Source organism: Bos indicus, chromosome 12 (assembly GCF_029378745.1).
Source record: "Bos indicus isolate NIAB-ARS_2022 breed Sahiwal x Tharparkar chromosome 12, NIAB-ARS_B.indTharparkar_mat_pri_1.0, whole genome shotgun sequence".
NCBI lineage: Eukaryota > Metazoa > Chordata > Mammalia > Artiodactyla > Bovidae > Bos > Bos indicus.
In genome coordinates, this window is record NC_091771.1 from 63,061,875 (window position 1) to 63,084,502 (window position 22,628).

The window sequence follows — 22,628 nt, forward strand, 5'->3', positions numbered from 1 at the left end:
AAGCTTGAAAATACTTTCGAATATTTAGATAATCTAACTGTAAAAACTCTCCAAATAAAAGGTTAAACTTGAAAGACTATAACTGTTTTTAAATAATTGTTGATTATTTAAATGAGATGACCCAAATCTTAAAAAATACTCCTATGCAAATACTAAACATACATGAAAAACCTCATGTAGTCATATCAATATTAGGTGAAATGAAATTTTATAAAAATCTGAGTTAAGAATAAAAAAGGTGTATCATGAACACATATTTTTAATCTACTAAGGAATTATAGAGTAAGGTATTATTTATTTTATTTAATATTTCAACTTGCATTATGCAAAAACAGAATTATAAATAAACTTTCCTGACAGGGAAGTTTTTCTGTACTTTCTTGATAGCACTCTAAAATATCAGAAATATGTGTAGAATAAGTGATTAATATCAATTTTCTTTTTAATTTACAAGGTTTTATCAAATCTATCCCTTTCATGCATTGGAGCAGGAAATGGCAACCCACTCCAGTGTTCTTGCCTGGAGAATCCCAGGGACAGGGGAGCCTGGGAGGCTGCCATCTATGGGGTCGCACAGAGTTGGAGACGACTGAAGCGACCTAGCAGCAGCAGCAGCAGTGCTATCAATATTCTATAGTTATAAGAAAAGTCACAGGAATAAAATAAATTTAAGAGAAAAAGAAATTGTCATCCTTAGATTATATGATGGTCTACTTAGAAAACCAAAAAGACAAAAGAGAATTATAGAGTAAGGAAGTTTAGCAATGTTGGTAAATATCTGTTGTTGTTTAGTTGCTAAATTGTGTCTGACTCTTGTGACCTCATGGACTGTAGCCCACTAGGCTCCTCTGTCCATGAGATTCTCTAGGCAAGAATACTAGAGTGGGTTGCCATTTCCTTCTTCAGGGATCTTCCCAACCCAGGAATTGAACCCACATCTCCTGCATTGGCAGGCAAATTATTTACCACTGAGCCACCAGGAAATATTAGATTGCCACAAATTCAATTGCTTTAAATTAGCAACAAAAAGTCTTTGGAAATAGCAAAAAAAAAAAAAAAAAAAAGATGTCTAAGACTAAATGTAATAAAGATGTGCATAACTTTTATGTAAAAATAAATTTATATTGAATAATTATGGTAGAATTGAAAAATGGGAGAGATGCAGGTGTATGAACACAAAGATGCTGTATGAAAAGTGATAATCTGAAAATTTGATCTTTTTCTATTAAAAACCCCAACTAATTCACATTTGTGTATGTGCTCGTGCATAGTTGTATGTGACAGTGAAGCTAGACAAGCTTCATATTAGTACCCAAAAGAACAAAGGGCTAACTGCTACGGTTTTCAATTTGATTCTTCAGAAACTAAAAGTCCCTCAGTCATGTCCTACTCTTTGTGACCCCATGGACTGTAGCCTGCCAGTCTCCTCTCTCTATGGAGTTCTCCAGGCCAGAATACTGGAGTGAGTAGCTGTTCCCTTCTCCAGGGTATCCTCCAAACCCAGGGATCGAACCCAGGTCCCCCACATTGCAGGTGGAGTCTTTACCCTCTGAGCCACCAGGGAAGCTGGGTTCTTCAGAAGCAGCCTCTAAAATAACCATCCTTGTGCAAAGGATTTTTAAAGAAAGTGTACCAAAACTAGTAAGAGAATGAGGAAACCAAGACAGGGACAAGGAGGGAGCCAGGCAGGATGTGATTTCAGACAGACTGCCATGATGAATTGATTTAGTCTGGTTCCATAAGAACTCAGAGTACCTTTCTAAGACAATGGATCTGGTCTTTCATAATTCTGCACTGGTAAGTTCTTGTTTAGAGGTTGCTTCTGGTTTCCTGTTTCTGGACAAAGCTGGGTCCCATGGCACAGGGATGCTTGGAACTCAAAGTCCACCCAAGCTGTATATAAATATATACAGCTATATATTTTTATATATGTGTATATATATATACACATACATATTTATATAAAGATATATAAAATGGTTTAAAAAGGAGTGCCTACATGGTATACTCTGTCAAGACAGTTTTTAAGAAGAACAAGAAGGAAGACTTTTCTTAAATTATAAAAATAGTGCAATTAATATATAATATGTGTATAAGAAAAGAAAAATACACTAAAGGGTCAGAAGTAAATCAATATTTGATAACGTGATATGTGAGAAAGACAGCTTTGCAAAATCAAGGGGAACACAGTGGAATAAATGGTATTGAGACTAATGTTTTCCACATATATAAAAATAAAATTAGATTTCTCTTATTATTTATTTCTTTAATTTTATAATAAAATATAGAGCTTGAATTAGGAAAATGTCTTAATATCTCAAAAGCAAAACCATATAAAAATTCTAATAAATTTAACTACTTTAATTTTCTGAGTCTTAAATAAATAATTAGAAGAAACACAAGCAGAAATAAAAGTGGAGAAGAGCTTGGCAATGCAACCAAAGAAAGGTTCATTTCAACAATATATGAGGGACAATCAGAAATCAGTGAGAAAAACATAAACCAGTAGAAAAATCAATGGAGAAATTATATGAGTTGGTAATTCACAGAAGAGAAAGCCAAATAGCTAAAAGTCATAAAAATTAATGGTTAATCTCACTGGTAATCAGAAAATACAATGCCGCTTCTCTCCTCTGAAAAGGAAAAAATAAAGATAAGCAATTGTGAACTCATTATTTTGACTGACAGTACCAAAAGTTCATAAAGATATAAAAATAAAACAGATTTCTTATCTGTGCTGAAGAAAATTGGAACTGTTTGAATATTTTTCACGCAATATGAAATAGTAAAGTTGAAAATGAATATATCTCTTATGCAATGATAGCAATAATCCTTAGATTATATGATGGTCTAAATATTCTACTTCTATAGCATAGTACTTCTTAGTAAACTTCCAAATATTATCACTAGCCATTTGTGGCTATTTAAATTCATATTTATTGAATTTAAAGTAAAAAATCAGTTACTCTGCCACACTTGCCAAATTTTAAGTGCTCACTACTTTGAACAACATTGATATAGAAGATTTCCTCATCACAGAAAATTTTGTTCATAAGCACTGCCCTATGTTATACGTATGCACAATGATATTAAGAAGGAATGTTTATTGTCACATTTACGGAAGCAAATAATTGGAAGCAAATACCACCAGCAGGAAAATAAATTTACTAATTTATCGTATATTTATACAATGAAATATATAGCTATGAAAGCAAATTATATAGAACTACATTCATTAACATGGATAAATCATGTAAGTTTATTGATTAAAATAAAAATCATGTTTTTGACATTAATTTGGTGAAGTTCTGAGTCATTATTGTTCAAATATTTCTTCTCTTTCCTTCTTTCCTTCTGTCTCCTTATGGTATTTCCACTGCTCATATTTGTCACATCATCCTTGGATACTCTATTTTTTTTTCAATATTTCTTCTCCTTGCCTTTCCATTCTGGAAGTTTTTATGGGGATATCGTTAACTCAAAAATTATTTCCTCAGCCATGTCCTAATAAGCCATCTACTAATAAGCCCATCAAAGGCACTGTTCATCTCTAGTATAGTGTTTTTATATCTAGTTTTTCTTTTCAGTTCTTTCTTAAGGTTTTCATCTCTCTGCTTACATTGCCTATCTTTTTCTGCATTCTTTCTACTTGATTCATTAGAGCCTTAACATATTAATCATAGCTGTTTTAAATTCCCAATCTGATGATTCCTACATCTCTGCCATGCTTGTTCCTGATGTCTTTAATTTCTTTTATTTTTGACTTTTGGTATACTTGCAATTTTTTCTGGATAGCTGAACACATCTTGATATGTGCCAGATGAAAACGACTGCTGTAATAGACCTTTAGTAATGTGGAGTTAAGATGGAGGTTGGAAGGCCAGGAGGCATTTTATAGTCTTATGATTAGTTCTTAGTCTCTTAGTAAGCCTATTCTTTTGAACTGTGACTGTTGCAAATGTTTTTCAGATTCTCTCCCCCCACTACTCCCTTAGGGACCAGATGACTAGGTGGACTAGAGTTGGATAATCTCCCTTCCCTCACATCAGTTAGCTTCTGATAATACACCAACACTGCTCTTGGGAAGGAAAACCATGACAAACTTAGACAGCATATTAAAAAAGCAGAGACATCACTTTGCCAACAAAGTCCGTCTAGTCAATGGTTTTTCCAGTAGTCATGTATGGATGTGAGAGTTGGACCATAAAGAAGGCTGAGCACCAAAGAATGATGCTTTCTAATGTGGTGCTAGAGAAGACTCTTGAGAGTCCCTTAGACAGTAAGGACATCAAACCTGTCAGTCCTAATGAAAATCAACCCTGAATATTCATTGGAAAGATTGAAGCTCTAATACTTTTTTCACTTGATGTGAAGAGCCGACTCATTGGAAAAGACTGATGCTGGGAAAGATTGAAGGCAGAAGGAGAAGGAGTTGGCAGAGGATGAGATGGTTGGATGGCATCACTGATTCAATGGACATGAATTTCAGCAAATTCTGGGAGAGAAATGGAGGACAGAGGAGCCTGGCTTGTTGCAGTCCATGAAGTCACAAATAGTTGGATATAGCGACTGAACAAAAACAACAACAAAAATATGCCAGCAGGCCAGGCTCTGGTTAACTAGTTTCCTTTGAGGGCAGGCTGTATTAAGAACAGAGTGCTCTTGTTTATTTCAAAAGGATTCCCATTATCCTCCTCTAGTTGGAAGTATTTTTCCCCATTATTACCAAGGGAACATGACTAAACCCAGAGGTAAATCCCACAAAACTCTGGTACCACCCAATGATTGGGTGCTCTGGAGTTTTTAACTCTCAGCCTTGTTCACACTGACCAGTTCAGGTTTTCTCCTGGCCCTGGTTTCTTAGGAGGTTTCTGCTCTAGTAAATTGTTATTCTCTGTATTCATCTGTCTCTCCTTGTGGTCAGCAGTTTGCCTTGTTTCTTTCTCTTTGTTATGGATTCATGAAGAGTTGTTGATTTTGTCAATCTGTTTAGCTTCCCACTTGTTAGGACAGAATGGTGACTTCCAAACTCTACATGAGGAACCCAACAATAAGTGCCATAATGGAAAAGACATTATTACATTTACATAAAAGTTAAAAGTATGAAAAATAGTAGATCATGTTTATGGATATAAAGATGTGAAATAAACATATAAAGGCATGCATGAAAATGAAAAACACCAAATTTAATATATTGATGAGCTCTGGTAGGAGCAGGATACATAAAAAGGGGAATGAAATTGATTAGGGGCACATAAGAATGTTTAACTCTGCATATATTTGTATAAGCTAAGAAGAGGGGCATATGAATGGTTGTTAAACTGTTCTCTTTTTTATATATCTGAAATATTATACATTTTAAACTTTCCCATTGTGTGCCTTCTACTTGTCAGTTACATCTAAGAACAAATACAAAATTCTAGTAATAAGTTAATTTCTTTTCCAACACGTGTCTTCTAAATTCTGTGTTAAATATTCTGAAATTAAAAGTTGTGTGTTATTGCTTTTATTTTTTTTAATTTTTAATGAATGGAAGAAATGTATAATTTAATATAAGTTTTTTCTGACCCTAGATGTAAAGGTCAAAAATTCATTATTACATGTCATTTGTTTTTAGAGTTAAGGGAGATGTTCAGCCTATAAAATCTATTATTATTTTTTCAGAGAGTAATTGCTTGCACATTTGATAAGTGTTTGTGCAAGGACTAATAAAATTCTTGGAAAACATAGGCTCAAATATAAGACCTTCTTCTGTGTTCATACCAGTCCATTATTCATATTATCCATATTATTTAGTATTCTTTAGTTATATTCATTGTGAAACCAGACTGAAAATTGTATAACCAAATCCTTTTATCAAGTAATCTCTAATCATGACTACTAAAGTCTTTAACAGTTTTTACTTAATTGCATTTCCAATATTAAGAGAAATAACGAAATGACTAAATGCATAAAAATTTGAAAGCTCTTTCAAATAATTTCTTTAAAATATTATTATTGCCTCTTGTTCTCTGACCTTTGACATGAATAGCAAACACAATTTCTGTTTAAATCATGAATGATCAATCATGTGGTTATGGAGATGTACCTTCCAATGTGCAGAGAAAGATCATTCAATTCTGAGTGTTTCTAATTTGATTTTCATGACATCTAATCATCTCAAAAACAAATATCTGTGCATCCGTCAGTTCTTATTTAACGCTGAACTTGATAAGGCGATCTACTAAAACAGAAGAGAATTAAAAGATACTACAGAGGGAAAGGCTTTTCTTAATTCATTAATTACTACATATTCTTCATTCATTTACTATTCACATACTAATATATGAGTATTTATTGTGTACTAAGCACTAGCAAAATAATTTTGTTTATATTAAAGCCTCCACTTCTTTTTTTTTTTTTTCCCCTGGAGTTCTAGGACTTTTAATCTGTCCCAAAATTGCTGAAGCAAAAATCATGATAAAACATTCTTTCCTTTATACCCCCTAACGCAAAAAAAAAAAAAAAAAAAAAAAAAACTCCATATGAGAAAAATGGTTTTGTACATGGGAAGAAACAATATAAATTCAAAACTTACAGATAAGGGTTAGCTCTATCACTCATCTCTTTAAAAAGTTTATATGAATATCCAGTCAACACCAACAGTGTTATCTCCCTTGAAATGTTATCTATACGGATTCCCAAGTAGACCACAGGGCTGTATACTGTCTTGGAATTTCCTCAGAAGGCTCTGCCATTGATCAGGTAACAGTAAAAACCTCAGAGTCCTTTCTTTTAAATGGAAGAGGGAAAGACAGGGATAGAAGAAACTATTCAAACTTCGTCTTCTTTCCTTGTGGCTTGTAGTCTCCTTCTCCTCCTCTGCTTCCTCGGAAGCCTCCTTGCCCTCCAAAGCCTCCCTGGCCTCTGCCACCAAAGCCACCTTGGCCACCTCTGCCACCACCTCAGCCTCCAAAGCCACCTTCACCCTTAGGTTTGGCCCAGTCCAAAGTGACTTTGTTTCTATCAATTTCACCATCTTCCATGGCCTCCTTGGCAGCTTTGGCATCTTCCTCGCTGTTGAAGTCTACAAAACCAAACCCTTTGGAGGATCCAGTCTCCCGGTCAGTGACTATCCTTGCTCGAATAGAGCCATCAAACAACTCCTTTAATGTCTCTTCTGTGGTATCCTCAGAAAGACATTTGACAAAGACAGTTTTGGGTGGCTGGCTTCTTGCATTAGGTGATCCCCTGGGTCCTTGCAATTCCAGTCTGATGGCTCTGCTGTCAATTTCTCTTTTATTACATGAATTTAAAGCTTCTTTGGCATTTTCAAATGAAGCAAATTCTATAAATGCATACCCTTTAGATTTGCCATTTTGGTTCTGGGGCACCTTGATATGAGTTGCCTTCTCAAATACTTCCTGAAGAATATGTTCTGTTGCACTATAGGAGAGGTTGCTTAAAACCAGGGTTTTTGATTCACCACTCCAAGTGCTATTCTTTCCACCTCTATGGTCTTGACTTTGACCTTTCTCTCCAGTGTAGTACAGAGAAATGGATCGCCCATCTATCTCTTTTTCAAGGTTTTTTTCTGCCTCAGCTTCTGTCTTAAATTCAATATAAGCAATCCCTTTAACTCTTTCCATCCTTGCTGACTAATCTGATCTCCACAGCATCTTCAAACACTTCTTAATTCATCCTGAGTAACTTTGTAAGGCAGATTTTTAGCCAAAAGTGTTCTTGCATCTTGATCTTTCTTACTGTCTTTTCCCTTTGGTTTTTCCAGTTTAATTTCAGTGCCAAAGACTTTTAAACCAGTGAGTTCCAAGGCTTTTTCCAGGTCTTCAGCAGATTCAAAATCCACATAGCCAAACTTCCTAGACACACCAATTCTGACATCGACAACAGCAAGATCATTTTTAGCAAAAAGATCACTGATACCCGTTTTCAATTCAGGAGAAGATTTATTGAAGTTCAGGTTTCCAACAAAGAGATTGAAAGATGTAGCTGGTTCTGTGCCTTCCACTTTTTGTTTCTTGGCTTCAGGAACTGCTTTTCGTTTGGCCATTTCCTTCTTTCGTTTTCCAGGTGCTTCTTTGATGGCTCTTCTTCCTCTTCCTCCTCTTCTTCTTCCTCCTCCTCCTCTTCTTCCTCATCATCCTCCTCCTCTTCATCATTGTCATCCTCTTCCTCCTCATCACTGTCATCCTCTTCCTCTTCATCTTCATCATCATCATCACCCTCTTCATCTTCAGCAGTGCTTTTAGCCTTCACAGGAACAGCTTTTACTGGAGCTTTATTTCCTTTGGCTGGTACAATCTCCATAGGTTCTTCTTCAGAGTCATCTTTGTCCTCCTCCTCCTCCTCCTCATCATCATCATTGTCATCCTCGTCATCCTCATCATCTGTGTCAGGAGCAGCACCAAAAGCAGCAGCTGCCTTCCTCACTGCTGGCTCATCCTTCTCTTCATCATCATCGTCTTCCTCTTCACTGTCATCTTCATCTTCTTCATCACTGTATTCCTTCTTGGCATTCTTGCTGTTCTTTGCTCCCTTGCCTGGGGTGGCTGCTCCCTTCTTACCAGATGTTGCTACCAATGCTTTGCCTGGGATGCCTCCCTTTTTGCCAGGTGTTACCACTGCTTTGACAGGTGTAACTGTCCTCTTGGCTGGCATAGCTGCTGCCTTTTTGCCAGGGGTGAAAACTGCTTTCTTTGCCCGTGTGGCAACTGCAACCTTTTTTGTTGGGGAAACCATCGTCTTCTTTGCTGGAGTTGCAGCATCCTTCTTGCCTTTTTTCTGAGGAATAACAACCTCTTCTCCACTGCTCTCATCGTCTTCATTTTCTGACATTTCCTCATCTTCACTATCTTCTTATACCTCCTTTGGGGGAGGAGCCATTTTCTTGGAGTCACCTTGATTTTTACCGGCCTTTGCGAGCTTTACCATGATGGCGGCTTATGACGGCGGAGTGTGTGGCAGGTGGTGCAGACGAGCCCAGAGGAACCTAAGCACCGTCGATGGCGGCCGCTAATCCCTGAGCGCGTATACTTGGCTGCCAGCTAGCGCTGGAGACTGAGGCGAAAGCAAGCCTCCATTTCTTAAAGCAACCTTATTAGTAGGTCATACTAGCTTCATTTTGCCAAGAGAACACAAAGAAAAATCTAACATTGTTGAGTGCTACATTTATGCCAGACAATGTTAAAATAGCTTATACATGGTACTCTGCACAACAATGATATAGGTAGGAATTAATGCTTTTTCAACTTGCTATAAGAAGTCATATTGCAAAGATACATTAAGAAACTTGTTCAAGGTCACTCAATTTAGAGACTCAAGATTAAATCCTATGCAGTTTGGCTTCAACATTTATTCTCTTGAACATAATGTTAGAGCTGTTTCTGTGTAAGAGATCCAGGACTCAGTCTCAGAAATCTTAGCTGCCAAGGCCCATTCTTTAAATGTTACATTATACTACCAACAATCTGTTTCCTGTAATGGCAGATTAGGTTGTTTTTGACTAGCACTTACATTAGAAAATCTGGACAAGCTATTTTTTAAAATGTATTCAAATGTTTGGGGAACCTTCCAGAGCAGTGAGGAATTATTATAGGTTTGAAAAAGCAGAGAATAAAAACCAAAAGAGCCAAGATTTGGGGCCCTTTAATTATTAAGTTATGTGCAGATTCAAAAATATGGTGGCAAAGAGAGAGTGCATGGAATTGTTGGTATACACATAGGATGAAGGGAGAAATTGCAGGCCAATACTTTCAGTTGGGACACAATTAGGAACCTTAAAAATAAACCTTAGGAGAAAGGGATAACTATAGATTGACCTGCTTTTAATTACCTCAACACCTTATTAGATTCATCTTTGTTCTAGCTGCTTAACAAAAGCAAAACCAAAACCTTTCTTAAAGTAAGATAAGCATAAGATAACATATGTGTGTGTGTGTTTGTGTGTGTACTCAGTCATGCCCAGCTCTTTCTGATCACATGCACTGTAGCCCACCAGGCTCCTCTGTCCATGGGCTTTCCCAGGCAAGAAAACTGGAGTGCGTTGCCATTTCCTACCACAGGGGATCTTCCTAATGCAAGGATGGAACTTGCATCTCTTGTGTTCTCTGTATTGGCAGGGGAATTCTTTACCACTGTGCCACCTGGGATGTGCTTAAAGGTCTAATATAGGTATAATTCAAATCCCACATAAAGGAAAGGGATAGTACAAGAAATAATTAAGATGTTAATGACTGAATATTATCTAAAATATTCAACTTAATGATTGAAGAAGACCTGAGAATCCCACCCAGGATAAATGCAGCAAAAATTATATTTAGGCTCATCATATAAAAGCTGGTAACATAAAAAACGTAAATCTCTTTAAACTTTGTTTAGTTGATTAACAGTATTGAGATAGTTTCAGGGGTGCAGCAAAGTAACTCAGTTATGCATCTATGTATCTACATTTTTCAAATTACTTTCCCATTTAGGTTGTTACATAATATTGAGTAGAGTTCTCTGTGCTACAAAGTAGGTTTCTGTTAGTTATCCAAGAAAAAATGTAAGTCTTAAATACATTGGATGTGCATCCTAAGTCACTTAGTCATATCCGAGTATAGCCCGTGAGGCTTCTCTGTCCATGGGGATTCAAGAATTCTGGAGTAAGTTGCCATGCCCTCTTCCTAAATAAGCTGGAGGTGATGTTAACAATAATGTTATCTCTTCAAAGAAACCAAAATAGCACCAATAGTTAACTTTTTAACAGAAACAATGGAAGCCAGAGGACAGTATCTATAAAATACAAAAAACTAATAACTGCCAACCTAGAAGTCTATACTCAGGTAAAATATACTCTGTACTCAGTTAAAATATACTTTAAGCCTACTTAAAAGTCACTTTCAGACAAAAACAAATAATTTGTTATAAGCCAACCTGTATTCTTGTCTGGAGAATCCCATGGACAGAGGGGCCTGGCAGGCTTCAGTCCATAGGATCACAAGAGTCAGACATGACTTAGTGACTAAAACGCCAACCTATATAAAAGTAAATATTAAAGTATCTTCAGGAAAAAAGGAGCAGACTTCTCTGCAAATGTTCCTGATTTGAAAAGTCTAGGACCTTAAAATGGGGATTGGGAACATCTCAGTGGATACTTCAGGAAATCTTGTACTTATTTCCAAAGAACACAGACTTTGTAGACTGAATACAAGCTAAAGATTGACTATATCTATCCGTCAGCCCCACTCAAGTGTGGCCCTAAAAGACAAAACAGAAGTGGGAGAGGAACAGCTTCCAGGGGACAGTTATAACTTAGGGACACTTTCAAACACACAAAAAAGTGGCTAATACAGAGTGGGGGAAGAGAGGGGGAAGGCAATGGTTTGATCAGGTGGTTGTGAGCAAAACAACTGGAAGATTGGAATATTCATCTGCAGTGAGGCATGATGCTGAGACTTTAGAAGTATGCATAAGTGTGAACATCTTTGCCCATATTAACACTCAACAGACACATTCACCATCAACAACCAAGTGGACTGAAAGACAATCAGTTGATGTCAGCAAGCCTCTAGTCATAGTTGGCACAATGAATACATGAGCCCATCATTCAAATCCTGCACTGTAGCTTGAGGAAATAAACTAGTAGCAAGTTGATCAACAGAAGGATGATTTGTCTTGATGAGTTTTCAAGTTGCCTTTTCTTCAGAGCCTCACAAAGCAATGCTAAGTGAGGTTATAGGATGTTCGATTCACCCAGACAGGATACTTGTTTTAGAATAAAGGACCTACTTTTCAGCAAAGACGATGTAGTGGGCACACGGTGATGAGATTTGGTGTCATGCAACAGTAATCAGAAAACACCAACGTGATAGTGGCAGAACCGGATATGAGTGCCAGCTCAGAGAGAATAGCCTGCAGGACCTCCTGGGTCATTGTACCATCATAACTTCAGGGTTCACAAAGATCATTATAACAGATGTCACTTGGTACTTTGTCACAATAGACAAAGTATGGGTCCAGAAGTCAATATAGAGGAATGTTCCTATTTGCCTTTATTCCCAGGGATTCACTTTGGAAATTCGGGCTTTATTCCCTACAAATTCTGTGTATATAGAGATCCTGATTTCCATAAAGGTGTTACCTCTACTGGGGGAGAGAGCAAGGGACCAGTAAGCAAGGAAAGGAATAATATTCCAGTATGGAGAAGGCAGGGTAGCTATTACACCACCAGAGCAGAGAGGAACATTTTGGCACGAGGTGACACACTGCAGAGATTCTTGATACCCCCTTGCTCCATTTTAACTCAATTGCCCAAGTACAGTGGCATCAGCTTGAGAAATTCCTGATGACTAGAGACTCATATCCTTCAGATCATCCCACCAGGTGAGCCTCTGTTAGAGGTGATACCTGAGGATGATTGAATCTGTCTAGAATGGGTATTAGAAAAAGGAAATAAGTTTGAGTTGCTATTCTAAGGCCAGCTGCTGTGATAACAGCTTTAGAAAATCTTGCAAACATTTCTTGTATGGGTTTCCTTAGGAAAAGAGAGCAAACAAACCTGAAGGAACTATTCCTAGGTGAATACATTAATGCTATGGAGTAGGAAATGGCAACCCACTGTGGTATTTTTTGCCTGGAAAATTCCATGGACAGAGGAGCCTGGCAGGCTACAGACCATGGGGTCCCAAAGAGTTGAACATGACTGAGCCATCCACACAATACTTTAATACAAAGTAAATAGACCTTCCTGGGTAAGGGGGTGGATGTTGCAATCTGTTGCCCAGGCCCACCCCATTCATTTGAGACCGAGGCACTTATTCTTCAGACGCCAGGGACTTTGGCTATTGATGGCTTACTGTTGAGTCTCCAGGATTTCCTTCAGTCAAAGGGAGTTATCTCACAGAGCTATCTCATTATATGTTTGCCTTAGTTGATACAGGAGGGGGGATGAAGGGCCTGTCTCAATTCAGACATTTCTTAAATACTTTCACAGGTGCTTTGAAACTTACTTGTAGTTGAGATTTTCTGATTCTCCCAATTGTGTTTCTCTTGCACCCTCACATACCAAGAGCTCTCCCAAATATATCTCCTGTTTGTAAATATCAGTTTCAGAACCTGTGTCCCAGGGAGCCTGACCTGTGGTGTGAATGATATAGCTACATAGCTTAATCCATAGTGTAAGGTGGGAGTTAAGGAAATAATTAGTATCAAGTAAACAAATGATAGGTAATATGGAAAAATACAAATAAGTTTGAGGCAGAATAAATCCACAGAGTAGAAACATAAGCTCCTCTGATTTTCAGGTGCTTGGGAATCAGTTTATACACAGAGAGAACTCAGAAGAGAGCAGAGTTTGAAGAGATAATCAAGGATTCACTTTGGGATATAATTTTAGTTGCTTTGTTATCTCTCAGAAGACCGGTGGTATGTAGACAAGGTTGAAAGCATGAAATGAGAAGCAATTATTTCAGAGGACTGTTATTCTAAAAAGGGGCTCCAGTTTCATCCACCTCATTGGAACTGATTCAAATGTATTCTTTTTAATGGCTGAGTAATACTCCATTGTGTATATGTACCACAGAGGGATGGTACAGGGAGGGAGGAAGGAGGAGAGTTCAGGATGGGGAACACGTGTATACCTGTGGTGGATTCATGTTGATACATGACAAAACCAATACAATATTGTAAAGTTAAAAAATAAAATAAAATAATTAAAAAATAAATAAAAAGGGACTTCTTCCCGTGACTCTATGTTAAAGAACCTGCCTGCCAATTCAGGAGACATAAGAGATATGGGTTGGATCCCTGGGTTGGAAAGATCCCCTAGAGGAGGGTGTGGCAACCCACTCCAGTATGCGTGTCTGGAGAATCCCATGGACAGAGGAGCCTGGCAAGCTACAGTCCACGGGGTCACACAGAGTTGGGCACAACTGAAGCATCTTAGCATGCACGCATGTATTCTAAAAAGAAAAGGGAGTATGTCCAAACCAGAGGAATACAGACCTTTAGAAATGACCAAAGGAATGAGGGTCTGCTAAGGAGACAGACTAAAAATAATCAGTGGGAAAAATCAGTTTCTAGGGAGATGAGGTTATGCATAAAGATGGATATAGCTTTTAAGGATGACGATATTTTCAGGATAATACTAGGAGGTAACATAAGATACAAATTGAGGACATTTTTCAGAGTTTAGTATCACATTTTTTTATAGAAGTCTTAGTAACTTTTCGAATAAGTATTGTGTTTTTTTTTTAAATTTTGATATAGAAATAGAACTGGGAGAAGAGATTGAATGGAAAGATGCTGATAATCTTTGGTAAAAACTTTAAAGAATTTTAAAACATGTTTTAGCACTGATGGGGGAAAATAAAGTAGAGAGAGAAATTTGGGAGACTTGGAAAGAAGGGATTATCCAGTGTTGTCTCAGAGGGGCAGGAAAAAGTGAATTTCAGAGCGCATGATTAGCCTTAAAAATAAAGAGACATTTTCCCTAAACATAACAGTAGTGAAAAGGAAACTGTGTGGATTAATGTGTAGATATTATAGTTTTATTAAATAAGATTTCATTGTATGTCTGAATTTACAGTTAAAAATAATTTAAGATGTGAACATTATAAAGAATCCATTAATACTCTCTAGTTTCCACTATGTAAATAAATTTGAGACCCCCAAAAAAACTTTGAAGAGATTATTAAGTTAGCATTGATTTCAATTCTAAATTTAGAATCCATTTTGAGAATGTATTGCTTTTAATTTCAGAATCACTTTCAGTTTATTATCACACACCAAAAAAAAAAAAAAAAAAACAAGAAAAATTTATTCTCTGAGAGGGAAAAATCAACACTATAAGAAATTTATACTATGTCTCACAGGTCTAGTAAAATACTAGAAGTACAAAAGAGGAGTAATATACAGAACCAATGATGAAAACTAATCAAGAGGTTCATGAAAAATGTAAACATGAGATACAAACTCCAAGAGGTTATGAGATTGTTACAATGATGTATAAAGAAATTCAAAATGTCTTTCCAAATGACTTCTATCAATGAATATGAATGAATGTTAAGAAGTGTTAGCGTCTTGCTGTATATATTGTGCAATGGGATAAGAGATATTAATATTTAGTGTCTAAGTAGTTTCCTTTCAACATGACTTCATTAAAAATATTTTAAGAATGGTTTTGCTTTACTTTATCACTCGTAAATTAGTTTATTAAAAGTAAATTCAGAGTGATAAAAGCATGTTTTTTTTCAATCTTAGTCCTCAAAAGCCATAATAAAATATGGAGTTAATTTTTTTTAATTTACTTAATTTGCTTATAAGAGATTTTCTGTTCTATAACATTGAAAGCTTCATTAACAATTGATCAAAATTTGCTTATTTTTCAAAACAAATGGTAATGATTTTTAAAGGATTCTTCCATTAATTTGTTCTCTAATTTTTTCATCTGTATATATTAAGGAAAAATTCCCTACCCTGATGCTGGAAAGAGATGTAGACCAAGCAGATACATAGTTTCTAATATGTAACAATACAAACAAATAAATACAACAGTGTAAACTCAGGTAAATAAGAGGAGAGAGAGGTGATAGACATAGAGGATGGTGTAGAAAGGTCCTCTTAAGGCAGTGACATAGGAGCAGAGGCCTGAGTGGTCAGTGGAGGTGTGTCCTGTGATCTCACATCATGCTCAATCATGTCAGACTCTGCAACCTCATGGAATGTAGCCTGCCAGGCTCCTCTGTCCATGGGATTTTCTCGGCAAGAATACTGGAGTAGGATGCCATTTCCTTCTCCAGAGGATCTTCCTGACCCAGGGATCAAATCTGTGTCTCCTGTATTTCCTGCATTGTAGGCAAATTCTTTACCCACTGAGCCATTCAGGAAGCCCCGGCTTTCAGAAAAGTAACAATGAATAGAGATGAGTTTGGTAAATTCTAGAACCAGCAAGAAGATCAAGGGAGCAAAGGAGAGAGGGAACATATGAGGTCAGAGAAATAAGCAAAAATCAGAAAAAGGTACAGCGTGCTGAGAAAGAGAAGAGAAAACTACTCCTTTCCTGTTTGATAAAATGTCATCATTCTCTTTGTAGTTTTTATCACTTAAAAACAAAGATATTTTCATTAAGTATTTTGTTTTGCCTACTAGCTGTACTAGATGAAAATGATTTATCAAAATAACTTCACAGTGAATATTTATCCAATATTTTAATCTCATACATTCTAAAACTGTTTTTATGAACTCAATATATCCTAATATAAAGTTAATGAGATAATATTAAAAAAAATTAAAATAAAAGGAAAAATCACTGGAGCAAAAATTGTTTCTAAACATTCCTGTATCTTTTTTTCTGTTAACCAAGGTTTCAGCTATTTTGTTTTCTTAAGAATATTAAGGATATTTGGGTAATCTTAGATTTGCATTGTAATTCTTGATTGCTTGCAAGTTTTACATATGTCATTTAACTTGGTTGAATAATGCTCCTCCGCACCTCAAAATCCATATCCATGAATGTGACGTTATTGGAAAACAGAGTCATTACAGATATCATCAAGTTATGATAAGGTCATACTAGATTAGAGTGAGCCCTAAATCCAATATGACTGGTGCCCTTTAAAAGTAGAGGGAAATATAGGGGACTTCCCTGGTGGTCCAGTGGTTGAGAATCCACCTTCCAATGCAGGGGATGTGGTTCAGTCCCTGGTTAGAGAACTAAGATCCCGCACGCCATAAGGCATCTAAGACTACTCTGCAACTAGAGAAGCCCGCACCGCAGTGAAGATCCAAAACAGCCAAAATAAAAAAGAGAGTAATTTAGATCCAGAGACACATACACAGAGAAGGTGGCCATATGAACACAGAGGAAGAAATTGAAATGATGCAGCTACAAACAAAGGAAATTAAGGATTACTAGCATCAACCAGAAGCTGGGAAGAAGCAATGAAATATTCTTTCCTAAAGTCTTTCCAGTAGTCATGTAAAGATGTGAGAGCTGGACCATAGGAAATGGTGAGCACCAAAGAATTGATGCTTTTGAACTGTGGTGCTAGAGAAGACTCTTGAGAATCACTTGGACTGCAAGGGGATCAAACTAGTCAATCCTAAAGGAAATCAATTCTGAATATTCATTAGAAGACTGTTACTGAAGCTGAAGCTCCAGTACTTTGGCCACCTGATGGGAAAAGACAACTCATTGGAAAGATTCTGACGTTGGGAAATATTGAGGGCAGGAGGAGAAGGGGGCAACAGAGGATAAGATGGTTGGGTGGCATCACGGACACAACAGACGTGGGTTTGAGCAAGCAGTGGGAGGTAGAGTAGGACAGGGAAGCCTGGCGCGCAGCAGTCCATGGGGTCACAAAGAGTGGCACATAGCTGAGCAACTGAACAACAGCAAAGTCTTCCAGGAGGCATTGCCTTGACAATACTTGGATTTCAGACTTCCAATCTCCTGTACAGTGAGGAATAAATTTTCTCTTGCTTTCAATCACCTAGTTTATGACTTTGTTATCACAGACCTAGGATGCAAATACAGTCTTTATACAAAGAAGAGTTTGAAAATATCCATAGTTTTGTCCTTCCTGATACAATGTTGCATTTTCCATCCTTCAATAGCTTCTGGATATGAGGAATAGAATTATTTGAAATTTTTTTAACATAGCCTATAAATTAGATACTATTGTCCTTCAAAAGTGCTAAAACCATTATCTGTACAATTGACCTGATACCCATAGTCTTTGATATCTCAAATACTATCACCCACTTTCCCTTGCCTCTCAATTACTCCTTGTCACATCCCTCTAATTTCATTATGCAAGTATGATAGAATAATTATATACATATGTATCCTACCTTGGGAAGCATAGAAGCTCTTAGAATCATTTACATAATAGAACAACTTAAAATATTTCAAGTATCTATTCTCCGCCTCATCTCTGTTTCTCTCTCTCTCTCTCTCTCTCTGAAGGAAACAGGTGGAGCATGCCATGTTCATTTACATCTTCATACTAATTCATACACATATAAAAGGACATCAAGTGGTCAAAGCCAAAGTGTAATGCATATAATTCTTTTGAAAACCGGTTTTCAAAAATGGCTAATTTTCCCAAGGTTATAAACAGCTTGATTTGCCAAGTAAAGTTTTTATTTTTAATAGTTTATGGTAAAAAAAAAAATGTGTTATCACCAGTCTTCCAGAGTAATTTCCCCCTTTCTGATTGTCCTGGCTTTACGTTTTTTTCTTCCCAAGACGCTGTGGTTGCAGAGCAAACTCATGTCAGTTGAGGTCCTTGGAGCCCAAAGAGGCTGCTGTTTAAGCCCAGCAGAGAACAGAGCTAGTGCTGATACCTGCAGGTCACCCAGCCTTCAAAAGTCCTACCCTTAGCCACTTTCTTTAAGCAAAACAAAACAAAACAAAACAAAACCAGGATGTTTAGGATCCAACTGGTTACTTACTTAGCTTTTCTTGCTTTATTGCCAGTATTATTTGCAGGGTAGAAGGTCACTCTAAGGTTGAGGTTTCTCTGAGAAGCTTGCGACTACCAGTCCATCACTCTAGTAAGATACAACATAGTTTTGTTTCCTATAGATTCTTCAAACCTAGCTCAGTATTTCTACCCTTTCCTTCCCTTGATTTTAATCTATAAGCAGGGATCCAGGATATGCGCATGAACTCCTGTCTTATCCTCCCCTCTCCTCTCTCATCATTTCTGCTTCCCTCTGGAAAGAACCACCCTAAATCCAAAGACCTCTCCTTTACTCAGCATGATTCAGGTGCTTCTGCCACCAGCACCCTTTGGACACTTGGATCTGGCAGTCAGCAGGCAACAAAAGGAGTCCTTATGGTGACTGTGCCATTTGACACTGACCAGCAAGCCTAGGTAGAGATGCTTTACATAGTAATAGCTGTTGTTCAGTCAGTAAGTCATGTCCGACTCCTCCAACACCATGAACTGTGGCACACCAGGTTCCCCGTCCTTCACTATCTCCCAGAGTTTGCTCAAACTCAAACTCATGTCCATTGAATAGGTGATGCCATCCAACCATCTCATCCTCTGTTGCCCCCTTCTCCTCCTGCCCTCAGTCTTTCCCAGCATCAGGGTCTTTTCCAGTGAGTTGGCTCTTCACATCAGATGACCAAAGTATTGGAGCTTCAGCCTCAGCATCAGTCCTTCCAATGAATATTCAGGATTGGTTTCCTTTGAGATTGACTAGTTTGATCTCCTTGTTGCCCAAGGGACTCAAGAGTGTTCGCCAGCACCACAGTTTGAAAGCATCAATTCTTGAGGTCTGCGGAATACCTCCTGGGGTCTCAGGAGATCCTCTTGCACACCTCCTTGCAGTCCCTTGCCATAATATGGCATTAGCTTACAGTGTAACATTGGGTGCACCTGTACAGCAGCCCTGGACTAAAAGGAACATGAGGAAACTTCTGGGATGAAGGTTTATGTCACACACTACCAAGTAAGCCACCAAGACACACCTGGGTGATAGCTCAGCCTGAGAGACATTTAAGATGGAGAGTGAAGTTCAGAGATGAGCACCAGAAACTGCAGTAGAGGGAGCTGCAGTTCCTCCCTCTAGTCTCTTTCTTAGTAATTTTCCTTCAGGAAAAAAAAAAAAAAAAAGCCCATGGGAATTGTACTGGAGCTGTGATTTGGACTTACGTGAAGTAGATCTGTGCAGTACAGAGATATCAGTGGTGCTTGTGAGAACTGCTTCATTTTGATCATTGGGTGGAGACCCCAGCTGCTGTGCTCTGAAATCTACCTCCAGTGACAGAGTAAAGTGGGATGCTACATGCTTATTCACTCAGTCATGTCTGACTCTTTAGGACTCCATGGGCTGTAGCCCACCAGGCTCCTTTGTCCATGGGATTCTCCAGGCAAGAATAATGGACTGGATTGCCATTCCCTTCTTTAGGGGATCTTCCTGACTCAGGGATTGAACCTGGGTCTCCCACATTGCCGGTAGATAATTTAGCATCTGAGCCTAAGGCAGGCCCATTCCTGGAAATTTGACAACCTATTCAAAGCTCAAGGAGCCCATGGAGACTTTGCTGCACCTTCCTTATACTTCAAAGCAGTCTATGATGCTTCCACCCAGATTTCTCTTCCTTTCTCCTTCACCTGTGTTTAGATTTGGATCATGGCCTGATATCGCTTGGGCTTCCCAGGTGGGGCCAGGGGTAAAGAATGTGCCTGCCAATGCACGAGACAAAAGAAACACAAGTTTGATCCTGGGTTGGGAAGATCCCCTGGAGGAAGGCATGACAACCCACTCCAGTATTCTTGCCTGTAGAATTCCCATGGACAGAGGAGCCTGGCAGGCTACAGTCCATGGGGTTGCAAAGAACCATATACTACTGAAGCAACTTAGCACGCACACACTGACACCTCACTCAGCCCTTTTCATTTTCCATCCCTGTTTCCTTTTCACACAGGTATTTGATCCTCTTGGCATCTGCCCTTTGGAGGACCAGGATTAACAAAGTTATCAAATCTGGTATTCCCAGGATCTGGTTTCTGGATGACTCTTTCTTGATCACTGTCCTCTCTGGCCTCATTTAGGATGGAATTTCTCCAGGTTTTTCATTCTGGGTCTTGAGCATTCTTAGATCACTTTCTATTGGTGTGAGTTTGCTTCCTTAAATATTTAGTAGATATGTGACCTACTTGTTTTATATCATGCTTTTAGATATATATGTGAAAGGGCCATTTTAAAAATCTCTCATGGGATACAAAATAACATAAACTGAATTACTAGAAAAATTAAATTTGAAAAGTGTATTGAGTGTTGAGAAGCAATGTCAAAATGTTATGACATTTTCTGAACACTTGCAAACTGGTAATAATGTCTAAGAGCAAACTGGTAATAAACATTTCAAGACTGTACACCAGTCTGTGAACCACATTTACAGAAACAATCCTTTAGATCAATTTTGTAAGATGAAAACTACTCAGAGGAATGTTCACGAGAAAGATTTTGCTTCATAGAATTCATATTTTCATGCTGATCCTGGGTTAAAGGTCTCTGAATTGGGATATTTTAAATTATACCCTTGACTGGGGTGGACACTGGTTATAATGTCTTTCAGGAGCATTTAAACAGTGGGGTATGAAAATAAAGTAAAATGATTTGAGAAAAATAAAATAAACAGTGGTTATATTTGAATATTTTTATGTAAAGAAGCCAAACATTGAAGAAGCCAAGGTGATCAGACTTGCTTTTTATGTCAATATTTTTTTCTTTTCTTTTCTCACTTTCCTATATATGCTGGTACCTTCATTATTGGGTTAGAAAACTTGTCTTGTTTTACATGATATAGAATGTTAGATGATTACATTTTTATTGAAGTCTAGTAAATAGGCTAAGGAAAGCTATGCTTCCTCTACTTTTTTTCTTCATGTCCCTTACATTAATGATATATTAAATGCCCCAAGAAATACATAATGTAATACAATAGTTTATGTAATTTAGTTAGCTCATCATTACCAAGCCACCTAATGCTACACAACCACTAAATAAGAAGCAAATGCCAGGCCAGAGTTTAAACAGTAGTTCCCAGCAGCATGAGTCCTCTGCTTGGTACATGACAAGGCATCTACTTGGCCTGGTATCATGAGGTCCTTCCTACCTCTGCTGTCTCCTCCATTCAGTCTAACCAAGATGACATTAATGTTCCCTTCTGTCTTAGTCAAATACCATGGACTGGGTGACTTATGAACAACAGACATTTGTTTCCCATGGTCTGGAATCTGAGAATTCTTCGATCAAGGTGCTGAAACTTCTGGTGTCTGATGAGAACCTTCTTCCTGGTTTAGAAGTAGCCATCTTTTCGTTGTAACCTCTCTTGGAAGAAAGGGATAAAGGGAGTCTTCTGTGAGCTCCCTTTATAAGGGTACACGTTTTGTTCATGAAGACTACCCTTGTTGTCTGTTCACCTCCCAAAGTCCCCACTTCCTAAAACCATCACAACGAGAGATGAGGTTTTGCGAAAGGAAACTTGAGAGATGCCAACATTCGGTCTGTATTACTTGATTTAACTTTAGTCAGATTTCTTCCTGACTCTAGGTCTGTGACCTCTCTTTTTTTAGAGCATGTCTTTAGAAAACTTGCACCTGTAAATTCTGCCTGTGCCCCTTTGAGATCACTTTTTTTTTTTTAATTTTATTTTATTTGTAAACTTTACATAATTGTATTAGTTTTGCCAAATATCAAAATTGAGATCACTTTTTATAAAAGCTTTTTGTCAGTTTTCCAACCCAGGAATGTCTTTCTCAGGGACTGGGAGCCATCTCTATGAAGTGTAATCACTGAGGAAGGTTCGGCTCAGTTCAGTCGCTCAGTCATGTCTGACTCTTTGCGACCCCAGGTAGTATCCCTAATTGCCAGATTCTGTATGAAAGGGGATGAGCTTAACTTCAGAGGGCAAATTGATCCAAGCTGTTAAACTGCCCCCTTTCATGAAGGTTCAAGAAGTGGCCTTTTCCTTTGAGTACAACCAATTAGCAAACGCCAAGGGTCTATAATTTCCCCATCTAGCTCTTAAACTCTCCAGCCCTTTATTTCAACAGAGTTGAGCCCGGACTGAATTCTGGCCTCAATTCCCCATTTTAATAGCATTGAATAAGGTCTCCCTTGCCTGT

At 37.8% G+C, this 22,628-nt stretch overlaps 1 pseudogene; it reads right to left on the reverse strand.

The window, feature by feature from the left end:
- Positions 1–6,755: 6,755 nt before the first annotated feature.
- LOC139186145 (nucleolin-like) lies at positions 6,756–8,956 on the reverse strand (annotated as a pseudogene).
- Positions 8,957–22,628: the final 13,672 nt, after the last annotated feature.